Raw genomic sequence first — 15,007 nt, 5'->3', positions numbered from 1 at the left:
ACGGATGGATAGAGCGATAGATAGATATGATAGATGGTGATAGGTTTAATAAATATTTTACTCTTGTATTTTCCTGAGTGACTCTACACCATGAACAAAAGTCAGTGCCAAGTAAGAGTTGGGCAAAGAGCCCCTGTTTTTACAGGACTGGTCGCTTTAGACCAAGTGTCTGATGGAGTCCCTCAGACCTGCAGGAAATCCAAATGGGAATTAGCTCACACTTTGCACTGTGATGCTTTCCAGAAAGCAACGCTTAAATCCATGAAGCTGATAAAGAAGAAGGGGCCACAGTCTCCCCCCTGGGCTCCTCTGCTCGCTAGAAAATAGAAGCGACGTCCAAAGGCCAGGAAAGAATGCTGAGGATGGACCCTGACATTTTTTCTAAGACAAAGATGCAATTCCAGGCATAGTAAACCCAGCAATAAAAACAAATGCGAAAGTGAAACATCTTGAAGTGAAATTTATGCTCTCCAGGTACGACTTCGGTTGGATTTTGATGTTTCACTAACTGTGCTACTTTTAACATTAAACTGATAGTGTGATAATCCTCCTTAAATAGCATCTTGGAGGCGTTCAGAATCTACTGGAATGTAGAAGGTATAGTGCTGTCACACATCTATTTATGCATAGAGGTTGTTCATGCAATGAGTTATTTATAGAAAGCTAGTGGATTTGTGAACAAAGAAAGTTCTAATTAAATCTTCGCTTTTTGCCGTGCTGTAGCTGATGGTCAATGGACACTCTTATTTTTAATCACATCTATTTTTATCGGGCTTTTGTTGCTTTTATTTGCGTTTAACCGAACCTAGGAACTTGACAGCCTGTGACTTAATAAAATAGATTTGGAAAAAAGACTTACATCCATTTCTGTCTCCCCCTTTTAAAGTTCTAGGACATTGGAAAATGTGCTTATAAAAATGATCATTTGGCTTGGAATTTGGGTCTGTTCTTACTAAAAAAGTGAATTAATCTTAATAATTGCAAAGAAATCATATATGGAGTAGTCCTCAGAAGGGTAATTACTCAAGTACAGTGGTTTTCATTAAAAAGTTAACATTTATCTTATTACAGTAATTACCTTATTGCAGTAAATTGGCAATATTTTCCTATTCCTTCAATGAGATAGCACAGTAAGATGAGTTCCCTGCAATAAGATGTGTTTGAACTTATTAATGAGAATCATATGCATTATTGTTTTAACTTGGTTTTAAAAAGGCAAACCACATTTTATTTTTCTGTATAAAACAACATTAAGTTAGAAAGCTGTCGTTAGATACTATTTATCTATCTTTGAAATGACTCTGCTTTGAGACAGGACCATACTACTTGTATTTGTTATCAAGTAAAATATTTCCTGTTCTTTTCAACCTTCTATTTCAGGAATGAAAACATCAACTTAAATGAAAGATTTTGTGCCCATCTCCAAAGGTTTACTGAATTTTAAGGATTCTTGGAAAATATCTAATTCAACAGTACTTATTTTCAGGACAAGCATCTAAAGCACAAAGGTGTTAATGCACTTGTTCAAAATTACACGGTGAGAGAGGGAAGGAGTTGACGTTGGAATCCGTGTCTCCTGGCTCTGAGTGTTCTTTCAGGAATATTCATTCCTTGTGTGTGTGTGTGTGTGTGTGTGTGTGTGTGTGTGTCTGCACACACGAGTGCTTGTGTGAAATATCTCTATGCTTGTGGCTAAAATGACCATGTGGCCTTTGATGTCCAGCCTCAAATAGCTCCTAGGAAACCACAATGCGTTTTAACTTGATTCCCTTGTTTCAAACACTATGTGACATCGTTGTCCAAAGGGACCTGCTTGTCCCTGCTTATTCTGGCTCCAGGGAAGCCCACGATCCTATGGCTGTGGTAGATGCTTTAGGTCGTTTGTGAATTTGTCTTGCCATGAAAGACCTTCTTTTTCTTTGTTGTAGATCCAGCTTTGTCACTCAATATCAAGTCTATTTCCTAATTGCTGCAGATAAAGATGTGCAAGGAACGGTGAGTGGAGACTGGCAGCTGTTCCCAAACTCCAAAGCATGCATGCGTGGAAAGCAGCAACTCCAGGCTAGCATTAGTGCTGAATTCCCCTCCCCATGATTCATCTTCAGAGCTGGGCTAAATCTAAGCTCCTTCCTGAAGCTGTTCAAGCAGGATGAGACTCAGTCCATTTCCTTACCCGGATAATATGTGCACCTATAACACATGTGTGTTGTCTCACTTTGCCAAGATGGTCCATCTGGTCTACCTGCTCAGCTCCTCCTCATGGGGAAGTAGAAAACCATCTCAAAAGGCACATGATCTTCTCAGGTTCCTTCATTCTTGTGGGGCTTGCTGTTCTCCTCCCAGCTTGGCCAACGAATAAAGCAGGCAGCTCTGCCTCCCAGCCACACAGAGTAATCACACTTCAGGTGTTGCCCTGAGGCATAACCTCAAACTCAGTGCTGCTCAGGGCTTACCCAAAGCCAGGCTGATGAAGAAGAGCCTGTGGAATATGCCAACCAAACTCTTCAGAACTTTAAAATCTACTAGATTAACCGAACCCACGGGGACCTTTATACTCAGACCACCTTTTCTCCTGTCCTACAGAACTGCCTGGACTGAGTTACACTTTGATGCTCTCCAGATCGCCCTAAGGGATGTTCCAAGAAATAGCCCTCATGGAGGGTTAGCTGTTGAGGCTGATGTTTCTTGCATTACATGGTGTCCTCTTTATGAGAACTCATGACAAAAGTTCTCACCAGCTGCAGGGCTTGGGATGATTATGCATCCCCTAAGCAAACATTTTTTAACTTTATAGACACAATGAATCATGTAAATTGCGTCCTTTCTCTCTTTGTATTGGCTGTCACGACACTCACGGCCATGTTCGTATCCACCCTGGCAGGTACAGGTCATGCACTAACTCATTCCATTACTAACTTTACTTCTTATTTTTCCTTTCCTGAAACATCCTCACTTCTTTTCTGTCATTTTGTCACACTGTTTGTATTCCTCTAAGTTGGGTTAAATGACTTTTAGAACAAAGCAGAGAACAAAATAAAATATACGGATAAATCCCTACCAATGTGTTAAATATTCAAGTTGTGGGGATGTTCAAGGATGTTCAAGTTGTGGAGAAAACCATTTAATAGACTATCCAGACATCTGGAAAAATAGGAATTGGAATATGTCCTGTTGCTTCCCTGAGTGACACTTAAGATCTGGAAGCTGCTGAACAGAGACACCATGTTTCATGTTACCAGAAACCTGCCGGTCTGGAAAGGCCTGAAGATGCACTAATAAATGGCATATCTAGCTTCCGTTTTGAATGAAACAACAGACCTCAGTTAACTCCTTAGGGTCTGGAAGCATTTTAGCATAAGGTGGTTCAGGAGATTGTGTAAAAGAAGCTGAACTTCTGCCCCTTCATTTTCTGAAGATGGGCGGGGAGAATTCAACCTCCCCACCCTTGGTCCAAAGCAGAACCTGAGCTCCCTGTCAGAGGAATAGCTGAGTAAACCCAGGGACCAAAGTGGCCTTTACCTCCCTTACGTTCAGTGGAGCCAATGAAAGTCAGGTCAATGTTGGCAGCGTTCAGCTGTCACCCAGGATGCTCTGCACGGCTGGCACCAGCAGCCCGAGTGACCTATCTCGTAACACACAGAAAATAAGAAATCCTCTTCTGAGGATTTACTGTCAGCACTGGCCAGAGCCATGTATCTTCATGATCACTTTATACATTTGCTATTATTATCTTCATGCATTAGATGTGATCTATGTGTGAAGCACTGTACAGAAAAATAAGCGTTAGGCACCGGCGTCGCCTGGCTTCTATAATCACAGACTGAATTTGATAGACAGAGAAGATCCAAAGATGAGTAAATGATGGAAACACACTTTAGTGTATTTGCAAACTGACAAAGTTATTCTGGGGGGTAATGTTCTTTTACACTCTCAATAAGGCGGGGAGAAGGAGGCAGACACTGTTTTCGCACTACAATTCATTTCCATGAAGAGCAGCATTAAAATAGAAATGCAAAACTTGCAAGGAGTGGGGAGGAGAGACAGGGCAGTGAGCGCGCCTTCGGTGAAGCCCGAGTTCAATCAGTTAAGAGAAGATTATTCAAATTGGGGTTATCCGTGCTGCTCACGTCCTGTGTTTGCCTATTCTTCCTCTTTGCTTCCCAGCTCTTAGGCATTTCTGTGCATCTGTACCCCAGACAAGGTAACAGCAGCCACCCAACCACAGGGAAGGAAAAGAAAACGAAACACCAGTCCAAGGTAACCTACCCTCGCGGGGCTGAGAGTCTCTCTGCCCCACGGAATCATTGAGGAGTCACAGGTACAGGGGCCAGGTGAACTACTCTCTGTCTCCCTCTCAACTAGGGAAATTATTATTATTTTCCCTCCATGATGGGGAGGGGGAGATTTTCAGGAAGACCACACATAGGGTGAGGGGCTTAAGCCCGTGCACCCTGGAGGGTGATGGCTGGAAGGGTGCCATTAGATGCTCTTCTGTCAACCCCTCCCCCCCATGCTCTTCCGCACTATACATATTAGGAAAGACAGAGCAGCACAGGGTCCTGGAAAGTTCTTAACCCAACGGCTCATTCTTCTTTTTAAGGAGATGTAATTTACATATAACATTGTGTAAACTCAAGGTCAAGAGACAAGTCGTGTCTGTGAGGGGTGGAGAAGAGGGAACAGTCATGCACGGTTGGTGGGAACGTAAATGGACGCAGCCCCTGTGTGGAACAGCGTGGAGATTCCTCAAAACACTAAAAACAGAGCTACCATACGATCCAGCAGTTCCCCTTCTGGGCACAGATCCAAAGGAAATGAAAGGAAAACAGGATATTGAATAGACCATACCTCATTCTTAAAGAATAACTCAATCTACTTCAGCTACCACCGTTACTATTAGCTTAGATTTTTCTTGGGCATTACAGCCCTTGGAGTAGTTAAGAAGTGAGAAAAAGATCTATAAAACTATAAAAGATCTATAAATAAGTGAGAAAAAGATTTTTGTCAATTGTAGTAAAATTGCACATATCAAGACACACAAATTGATGGAGGCTTCAGAACAGGGGATGCAATAAGAGGAGTCCCATTTTAAAGCACTGAAACAGGGCAAGTAGCACTTTGAAAAGCATTTCCAAATAAACCCATGACTCTGCAGCTCAGTGCCATCAGATATGTCATTGTCTTACTTCTGGTAAGTATGGGAGAAATTTTCCAGGCTGGCAGAAGGGTGAAACCAGTCTAGAAGATTGATGGATTACTCTATAACTTACATTCCTTTCCAAGCAAGGAAAGAACTATTTTTAAAAAACCACCTGACCTCAAATCGTTTCTATTAAATGTCAGTGCTTCCATATTACCACTGAGATCTTAATAGAAATGACGGCACATTACGTCATGTCACGCAGGCCCCTGAAAACTCTTTTTCTTATTTCTTCCGTGTTAGGAAAGAAACATTTCTAAGGAAAAGTAGTGTTCTCTTTACAGCATGCATGACAAACATTCCCAAAGACCTGCGTCTTCAACATCTTTCCGTCTCTGTTTCTTTAATCACTTTGTTCTTTCTGATACAATCTATTTGACTCTCAACATTTCAGTTTACAAAGAAACATGAATCGTCATGGGGACGGAGGAATCAAAATAACTTTTTTTCATTCCTTACGTGCCTATCAAGATTGCTTTTGAGAAAGTGTAGCCACGGGTCATGGCTTGAACCGGGAAAAGAAGTTACGAGTGATGATTTATTTTTCATGAACTGGGTGATTTATCTGAGCATTTTATCTTTTTGTATCTGCTTCTTCATCTAGTAAATAATTTTTTTCTTCAAACACAGAGTGTAAGTGAAAAATATAGCACATTATTATCCTAATACACCTCATCAATAAAGTAAAAACGTATGCTGCAAATTAGAAATGTTTGGAAATGGGATGTAATGAATGCTGACTGTGGAAGTTCCTAATTTTTGGAAATAGTCAATGCCAGCCTTGGGAAACGGTGTTCATCGTTTGAGTTTGATATTCTTCCTTCTCATTCTACGGCGTTTCCACCTGTCTCTCTGTCTGTATCTCCTCTCCTCTTAGGAGGACACTAGCCATATTGGATTAGGCCCACACTAGGTTTAACTGAATTATATCTGTAAAGACCCTGTTTTCAAATAAAGTCGTATTCACAAGTTCCTGACGGGCATGAATTTTGGGGACACTGTTCAACCCAGCACAACTTGTCCCACTTTGTCCTTCCAATGGTGCTTTTCTCTCCATTTACCATCTCGAGTGCTTTCTTGGTCTTCCCAGGGCTGTAAGCTCCTTAGGCCTGTGCTCTCAGGAGATCAGCGTATCATACAGCTCCTTCCTCTGCCTTTCCTGGAAAGGTCTGAGCAGCCAGCGACCTAAGAATAAAGGGTCCACAGGGTGCTGGTGGTCTTTCCCTGAGACCTTCCCATGGTCAGAGGCCATCACGCTAGGGATACGCTAATGCAGGACACAGAGTGCAACTCTCCATGCCTGGGGCTGCAGGAGATGCACTTGGTGGGTCTAGAGCTTTCTTTCTTTTTTTTTTATAATTAATTTTTATTGGAGTATAGTTGTTTTACAATGTTGTGTTAGTTTCTACTGTACAGCAAAGTGAATCAGCTATACATGTACACATATCCCCTCTCTTTTTGGATTTCCTTCCCATTTAGGTCATCACAGAGCACTGAGTAGAGTTCCCTGAGCTATACAGCAGGTTCTCGTTTGTCATCTAGAGCTTTCTGAGGGTCAGTATCCTATGGCAGATCTTTCCAAACAAAAACGCCCTTTTTGTTCTGGAAAGCTACCCAGAACCTAGGATAAGTTTGAAGAAAGGAGAAGAATGAATTAAATTAGGGAAATGAGGCGGGAGTGGGGGGAAGAGAACAAAAAGTCTTTATTTAAGGAAGAATAATACAATTTACTATAAATTTCTACTTGAGGTCTACCAAATATCCTGGAAACTTCAACTAACTAAAAGTTGGGTAATTTTTTTAAAAAGGCGATTCTTTGGTGACTGTAGTCAGATCGGATTTCTTCAGTGAGCGAGCTCTGGACTAGGAGCCAGACCCCTCTGTCAACTGCAGGTGCCCCCAAACCATCAACCTCAGCTCGTCGCCCTTCTGCAACCACAGCTACCCTGCACCCGTCTTCTTGAGAGTGAGGGTTGCACCTGAGCTGAATCTCCCCTTAGATGGGAAGGAAGTCATAACATTAGGAAACATATGTCTGTTGGGTCAGGGCTGCAACAACTCCATAGAGTTGCACCCATCATACCCTTTTCCCATTGTAAGTTGAGGTCCAGAGAGAACAAGTAAGTGGCCCAAGGGCTCTCTAGGAGGACACAGCTGGAACGTTGCTCTGAGGTCCATGATCACAGGCTCCACTCCACGCGGATGCTGGCGCTGGAGGCTGGTACTCTTGGTATTTCCCTGACCTTATTATACACATTTAGAATCAATTCAGTCCCCACGTATGAAAAGGATCTCGGGGAAAACTGAACGCAGATTTTGGGGAGGACCCCTTCTGGCTGGTCTAGAGGTCAGCTCTCCTGTTGCCCGTGCAAATGCCTTATTCACCACATTATTCAAAAGGAAAAAATACATGCAATTACGGTATTTGGAACTGGCCCTTCCAAAATGTCTGGGTCCATGACATTCAGCTACACAAAATTATTTAGCAGAGAGGAAACACTGCAGCTTTCAGAGCATCCCAAAATTTAACACACTGAAGAAAGTAGAGACGATCGCTTACTTTGCATAATAGATTCCAATGATACTTCAATATTTTTAGTAATTCATGCTTCTAAAATTTGATTTTTTGCTTTCTGGCAGCCTCAGTGAATTGTCATCATATGACAGATTTAGGGAATTAGGATTCATTAAATATGGTGTTTAATAGAGGGTTACCGTGTAGCTCATCAGTAGATAAAAGATGTAAACAAATTAAAATACAATACATTAAAATCAATGTATTTGGTCATACATAAGTCATTCTAGGATCCTGTGGTGTCTCAAAGAGGACACGGTCATGGGATAATGTTTTGAACAGTAGCCGGATCTCCACGTGGGTCTTTACTGATTGGGTCAGCATGTAAGAGCAGATACTCTCAGGTGCGTGGGCATTTAGGGAGAGGGGAGAGACCAAGGCTGTGACACAGACTAAAGGTTTGGGGCTGGATGTCTGTAACAACAGAAATGAGCAGCATTCATCCAGGGCTATTTGCCCAGACACTTCGCTGGCATCATCCCCTTTAATGCTCAGAGAAACTTCAGGTGCAAATATTATTATTTTCCCCATTTTTATCAAGGAGGTGACAGAGGCAGAGGGATTGTGGGTAACTCACCCAAGGCCGCTGGGCTGAGCTGTGGGCCTGTGGCTGACTTGGCGGCCGCCTCACCGTTGTTCTCCCCACCACCCTGTGCTGCGCCCTGCTCTCCCCGTCCACGCGGCAAACCTCACCTTGACCCTCAATGTGACACCAGAGTATCTCCCCAACTCCTGCCTCTGTCCCTCCGTTCCTTCCACCATGTTGCAAACCCTTATTTTCTTGAAATTGAAAGAGCGATCATGCCAACAGATGTCATAACATCTACTGCCTCTAAACGACTCCTGGATAAAGTCCAGACACTCTGCCTAGAGCACAGGCTCTTCCTGACCTGCCCTTACCCAAAGCCTCCTGCTGACACAGTCCCCAGGCCATTCACACAGTAGCTACTTGCTGTTTACGCACTGCGGGGGCTTTCAAATCTGTCAGCAGGGCCACGCTCAACTCCATCTCTGAAATGCCCTTTCTTGTAGAGCTTCAATTTGAGGATGCACAGGGAGATACTTGGGCTGGTGGGGCTCGCACACACTGTGGGCTCTTCCACAGACCCTGCTGGTGGGCAGGAGGCCCCTGAGCCTCTGACTCCTGGGCCAGGTGTGTGTGTGTGTGTGTGTGTGTGTTCTTGTGTGTTTGTATGTGTGTGTGAGTGTGTGTGTTCTAGTGTGTTTGTATGTGAGTGAGTGTGTGTGTTCTTGTGTGTTTGTATGTGTATGTGAATGAGTGTGTGTGTGTTCTTGTGTGTTTGTATGTGTGTGTGTTCTTGTGTTTGTATATGTATGTGAGTGTGTGTGTATGTGAGTGTGTGTGTGTGTGTGTGTGTGTGTGTGTGTGTATGCTTTCTCCTTGTGGTCCTACTTTCCTTGTTGAATTCTGCCTGACAGACCCCGTGCTCTTTCGTGCCTCTGTACCTGTGTAGGTGATGCTCTCTCCTTTTGTAACACCGAACCCTCACATTCCATCCCTGGAGAAACCCAGAACAGTTCCCTGACATTTTACAAAGACGTAATCACTCCTTCATTCACGATGTCTCGGATCCTTTAAAGTACCTCTGTAATATAACTACTCCCAGTTTTTCTTAATTATTTCCATGTTAGCATCCATTGAATCTGAGCACCTCAGAGACTGTGGCTTCTTTATCTTGTAAACACATCACCTGATTCTTAACAAATAGAAGGCGAAGTATGAATCAGAGGAAAGGAAAACAGAGGAATCAATCAAGGGACAAATGGAGGAACAGCGACAGAGATGCAACAAGTAACCGTTAAGAGTACTGGATGGATAGATCATATGTTTTAGAGTGTGAAGTTTGTTTTTGATGTCATAAGGTTAAATAAATTCTCTAAGTTCAAAGAGTTTAGGCAGATGATGGGAAAGTTAAAAGTCAGTTTCAGTCTCCAATTAATATATTTAATTTTTTTCAAATAATTTGTGAAAAGTCCATGACAAACTCAGGGACATTTAAGGTGACTTTTCACATCCTCCCCTTCCCACCCACCCCTGCTTCTTAAGGTCTTTGCTGAGTAACTATTTAGACATAAAAATAGCTTTGTGCCCTCTCATTCATCAACCTTTTGTAAAACAATTTCTCTTTCACAACGTTGGAAGCAGATAATCCTCTCTCCATTTTACATCATAATCAATGATTCACAGTCATTCACACACAAGAGCCATTCGTTTTTATGTTTTTTTGTTTTTTCCGTACGCAGGCCAACCACTCCGGACGCGCAGGCTCAGCGGCCATGGCTCATGGGCCCAGCCGCTCCGCGGCATGTGGGATCCTCCTGGACCGGGGCACGAACCCGTGTCCCCTGCATCGGCAGGCGGACTCTCAATCACTGCGCCACCAGGGAAACCCCATTAGTTTTTCTACTTGGCAAAATTATCTCATCTTAGATCCAGTCCACTGCTTACTTATGAACACATTTGTGCTCCAAACAATGTTGTTTGGATGCTGTGGGAAATTCAAAAGAATCTGATGTGGTACATCATCAACAGGCTTACAGCCTAGTTGGAGATCCAAGGTATTAATAGAAAAATGTCTACTGTTTATAGTTCTATCTTCCTAGAATGAAAATGTATAAGTGAAAATTTGAAAGAGATTTTGCTTTATTTTCTATTTCAGTATTTAAGAGGTGGTGTGTGCTGAGTAAATATTAAATAATGATGTTGGCATGGTGATGATGGTAATGATGATGATGATGATGGTGATGATGGTGATGATGATGATGATGGTGATGATGGTGATGATGATGATGATGATGGTGATGATGGTGATGATGATGATGATGGTGATGATGGTAATGATGATGATGATGATGGTGATGATGGTGATGATGATGATGATGATGGTGATGATGGTGATGATGATGGTGATGATGATGGTGATGATGGTGATGATGGTGATGATGATGGTGATGATGGTGATGATGGTGATGATGATGATGATGGTGATGATGGTGATGATGATGATGGTGATGATGATGGTGGTACTGATGGTGGTAATGATGGTGATGATTATGGTGATGGTGATGATGACAGGCTTAGCTTGCACTTTACCCAGTAAAGCTGAACACCTGGCAATTTTGTCTTAATTACACCTGTAAAAACCACTGCTCCAAACAAGGTCACATTCACAGGTTCTGTAGGTTAGGACATGGACTTATCTTTTGGGCAGACACCATACAATGCACTACACATGCTCATGAAGCTGGCACAGCCATACCTTGAGATACTAAGGGTTTGGTTCCAGATCACTATAATAAAGTGAATATCGCAATAAAGCAAGTCACACAAGTTTGGGGGGTTTCCCAGTGCACATAAAAGTTATGTTTACACTATACTGTAGTCTATTAAGTGTTCAACAACATTATGTCTGAAAAAACAATGTACATGCCTTAATTATTGCAGGCTTGCCACAAACCTTCAATTTGTGAAAAAGTACAGTATCTGTGAAGCACAATAAAAGAAAGCATAATGCCATGAGATAATCCCATACTGGGCCTTGGACAATGGTCTTCGTCTCTCCAAGCTTCAGTTTTTTCATCAGTAAAATGTAAGTAATGAGCATCCTATGGGCCTCGGAAGGTGTTTATGGAATCAAACTGGGTGACACCTGTGAGACCACTCCAATGTTAGATGCTATTCAAATGTAACATAAGTGCACGTCACTAAAATCAAACAATATTTTCTAGACTCCCCGTTCCCCTACCCCAGTCATAGTCCTGTTTTTCCACCTTCCTCGTCAGCAAACTTCTGAAACATTTTCTGTCCCAGAGGACCCCTTCCCCACCTCGACTCCACAAGCTACTCCAGCAGGGATGTCCCTCCCAGCCCCCATTGCCAGCCTCCAGCCGGCCAGGACCATTCTCACCAAGGTGACCGGTGAGTCCCTGTTCTCAGACCAAATCGCCTCACCTCTGATCTCATTTCACTGGCTCTTTCTTCAGCATTCTGAACTGTTGACCACTCTGGAAGGCATCTCAAGATTTCCTGATTCTCTTCTTTCCGGCTACTCTGTTTTTGGACGCTTCCCCTTCAACCTGATATCCACACTTTGGAGTTCTGAAGATTTCAGTCCTGCGGCCAGTGGCTCTCCCGCCCTGTGTTCTCTCCCTGGGTAACTCTCTTCTTCACGAGGGCGTTAAACCTCACCAGTGTGCTGATGACTCTGGTATGTTGATCTCCAGCTCCAAGCTATTCTCTACACTTCAAACTTATTTATCCCACTGCCTACTTGACATTTCTACTTGGAGTTTGCAGAAACATCGCAAAATAGGACATTGAAAACATCTCTGCCCGTCTCAGGCTGTCCTCTCTCAGTAAGTGGTCCCCACCAACCACACGGTTACTCAGATAGGAAGCTGGAGGTAGTCTTTGATTCCTTCTTCTCTTTACATCCCTCATCACAAGGTCCTATGGCTTCTTTAACACATACTTTGAGCCCATCTACTCCTTTCATGCCAACCAGCATCACTCTGGGCAAAGAACTAACCTCTCTTCCTGGATTGCTGCAATGCCATCTTTATTGTTCTTCCAAATTTCATTCTTGATCCCTTTCAATCCACTCTTCAGACAGCAGACAGACATCCTTTTAAATTAGAACTTGGTCATTTGCTACTTAAATCCTTCGGCAACTTCCAAACTTTTGTGACGTGACCGGCAAGCTTCTCCCCAAACCCAGCCTCGTCATCCAGGCCGTAGCTGATGGATTCTTCCTGGTTCCCCACATCTTCCCACCTTGGGATTGTCTTTCCTCTGTGTCATGGTTCCTGTTCCTTCTTTAGGTCTTCGACACAAGAGAAACCTTTCTTGACAATGTTAAGAAAGTGCCCTCTCCCCCAGTTAAATTCCAAGTCTTCATCGTATTTTCTCTGTAGCATCATCAGGATTTGAGACCATGCACTGATTGGCTGTTTACTTGTTTACGGTCTAACTTCTTGCCCTCAGAAGACATGTCCTTCTTATTCTCTGATGAATAGTGCCTACAGCAGGGCTGGACGTGGAGCTGGTGCTTGATAAATATTCAGGGAATGGATGTTGAATGAATGAATGAGAGAACAAGCTCACCTTCCCTTCAAGGATCTCACATTTTCACATTAAAATCTTATGGAGGTTCAAACAATCCTCCTCATGTCACTTGTGAGGACATGGCCAGACACAGCCTGGCGACCCGCATTGCGAGAAGTTAGATGGGAGGAGGTGAGGTGTCTAGAATGAGATTCACCTTCCAGAAAGGGACAGACGCTAGGAGGTCAGACCCACGTTGCGGTGTTGGGGAAGAGTCTGGTCCTGCAGCCCACTGGGGCCCCAGGGAAGCCAGGCAGTAGACAGTAAGGTCCAGCCAAGGGTGCAGAGAGGCAGGAACACAGCAGGGACGAAGGAGTGTACACGGCCCTGCAGGAAGGCCCAGGGGGGTGGAGACACTGTTAGAGGCAACATTCTAAGACCAGTGTTCTGGTTCCAGAGCTGATACCGAGCCTGAAGGCTGCTAACCAACAGAGGTTGGCTACAGAACAAAGGTAGACTTCCAGAATTCCAGCCTAGAGGTGCGCTTCCCTAACTTAACTTGGTTAGTAATTGTGATCACGGGGTCCAGCGGCTCCCTTTCAGTTCAGGGATTATTTTCCTCCCTGGGGGGACACGCTTTGCACCTGTGTCTGCTGTCACCCTGTCGCCCCTACTGACCTGAAAGATTTACAGCATCTTCAGAAGAAGAAACAGATTTCTCTCTCGCCTTAGGGATCTATGCCAAACAATTTTTTTCTTGCAAAATCCATTTTGAAATTTCTTTTTTACAGAACCATTTTAAGTGATTCAGAATTTGGTGATGCGTTCTCCCCAGGGACTCAAAAGGTGTATTTTTGAGGTTGAAAAACACGAAGCTCTCAAAAACGACCACCACATTTCAACTGAGGAAAGTACCTAATAAGCACGGACTGAAGAAGATGTTTTCCATAATATTTTTATCTTTATCGTGAATGACAGTGATAGCCTGTCCAAAGAAAGCGCGAAAGCGAAGGAACGTCAGGGGGAAGTCTTTTTTTGTCAGTGGCAGTGTCTCCTGCGCTTGCATTAGAACTGTTATGATGTCAATGCAAATGCGAGTGCCATTACAATGTCAATGTGAGATTCTTCCCCTTGCTTTTGTCAGTTTCAATTAGATGCTTGATGTTCCCATAATGCAGTTTCTTCCCCTCCCCCAGGCTTAATGTACTTAAATTCTGAAAGTTACCACTCTTAAGAACCCTGCTCTATTTCTTAATGGCACTCCACAATGAACCCGTATTAAAAAGTAATACATTTTCCATACAGAAAGGAGTATAAAGTACAACACACTTACATTTTAAAGTATATACCATTAAATATATTAAAAGCACATTGTGTCACACCATATATACTAAATACCATGAAAAAAGCCGGCTTTGCAATTTATTTTAAGTACATGAGAACTGCATTTAATAAAATGTTTAAAATATAATTTATTACGGTAACAATTTATTAATAATGATAAGTAAATGCTCTTGAAGAGGTTATTCATGAAAGAATGGTTTGTCAAAAGAAAAGAATTTTCCATTCTAAAGATAAGGGCAGTAGTCAGAAAGGCATAAATTTTGCCCTTCTTTTAATTTAACAATTCTAAAAGAAGCACGCACATTAAAAACCTTTCCCATAACTGTTATTCTTTAAAGCACTGACACTGGTGGAGTATTATTCTGGACATAAACCCATCATTTACTCCACTGGGTTCCCCTTTTGCCTACAAAGGGTGGCACCGAGGGCTTCCCTTGCCCTGATTGTAAACACTAGCTCCTGATTTAAGTGATAGTTTGTGTTGAAGCCGGGCTATAAATATTTTACATATTGTATAACATAAACATCGTACATTCCCTCCTCTGGGAGAGTTGGTACGTGTGGAAGATTTGTCAGTGCCTGAAGCTCAAAGCCATGGTAAGAATGTCAGATCTGGAACATGTCACTTTGAGCTTTGCGTCTCGTGTATTTATTTCACTCAGGCTGGTCTGTATAAAGTGCCGTACCCAGAAGATGATCTGTTCCAGACAAATGACAGATCCTTGCTCCAAAGGCAGACGAATCCTACAGGCTTGAGAAGAGACCAAAAAAAAAAAAACCCCACCAAAAACAAAAACAAACAAACCAGAAAACAAAACAAAGA

At 42.8% G+C, this 15,007-nt stretch overlaps 1 long non-coding RNA gene across 1 annotated transcript; it reads left to right on the top strand.

Moving 5' to 3' along the window:
- The first annotated feature begins 1,390 nt into the window (after positions 1-1,390).
- LOC141276277 (uncharacterized) lies at positions 1,391-10,350 on the top strand. The gene is made up of 4 exons (XR_012325550.1): positions 1,391-1,537; positions 1,929-1,995; positions 4,165-4,257; positions 10,041-10,350. It is a non-coding gene; the product is annotated as an uncharacterized lncRNA (long non-coding RNA).
- The last annotated feature ends 4,657 nt before the right edge of the window (positions 10,351-15,007 follow it).

Source organism: Tursiops truncatus, chromosome 13 (genome assembly GCF_011762595.2).
Source record: "Tursiops truncatus isolate mTurTru1 chromosome 13, mTurTru1.mat.Y, whole genome shotgun sequence".
Lineage (NCBI taxonomy): Eukaryota > Metazoa > Chordata > Mammalia > Artiodactyla > Delphinidae > Tursiops > Tursiops truncatus.
The sequence above is the reverse complement of the archived record's forward strand: the minus strand, read 5'-3'. Positions and strand labels throughout refer to the sequence as shown.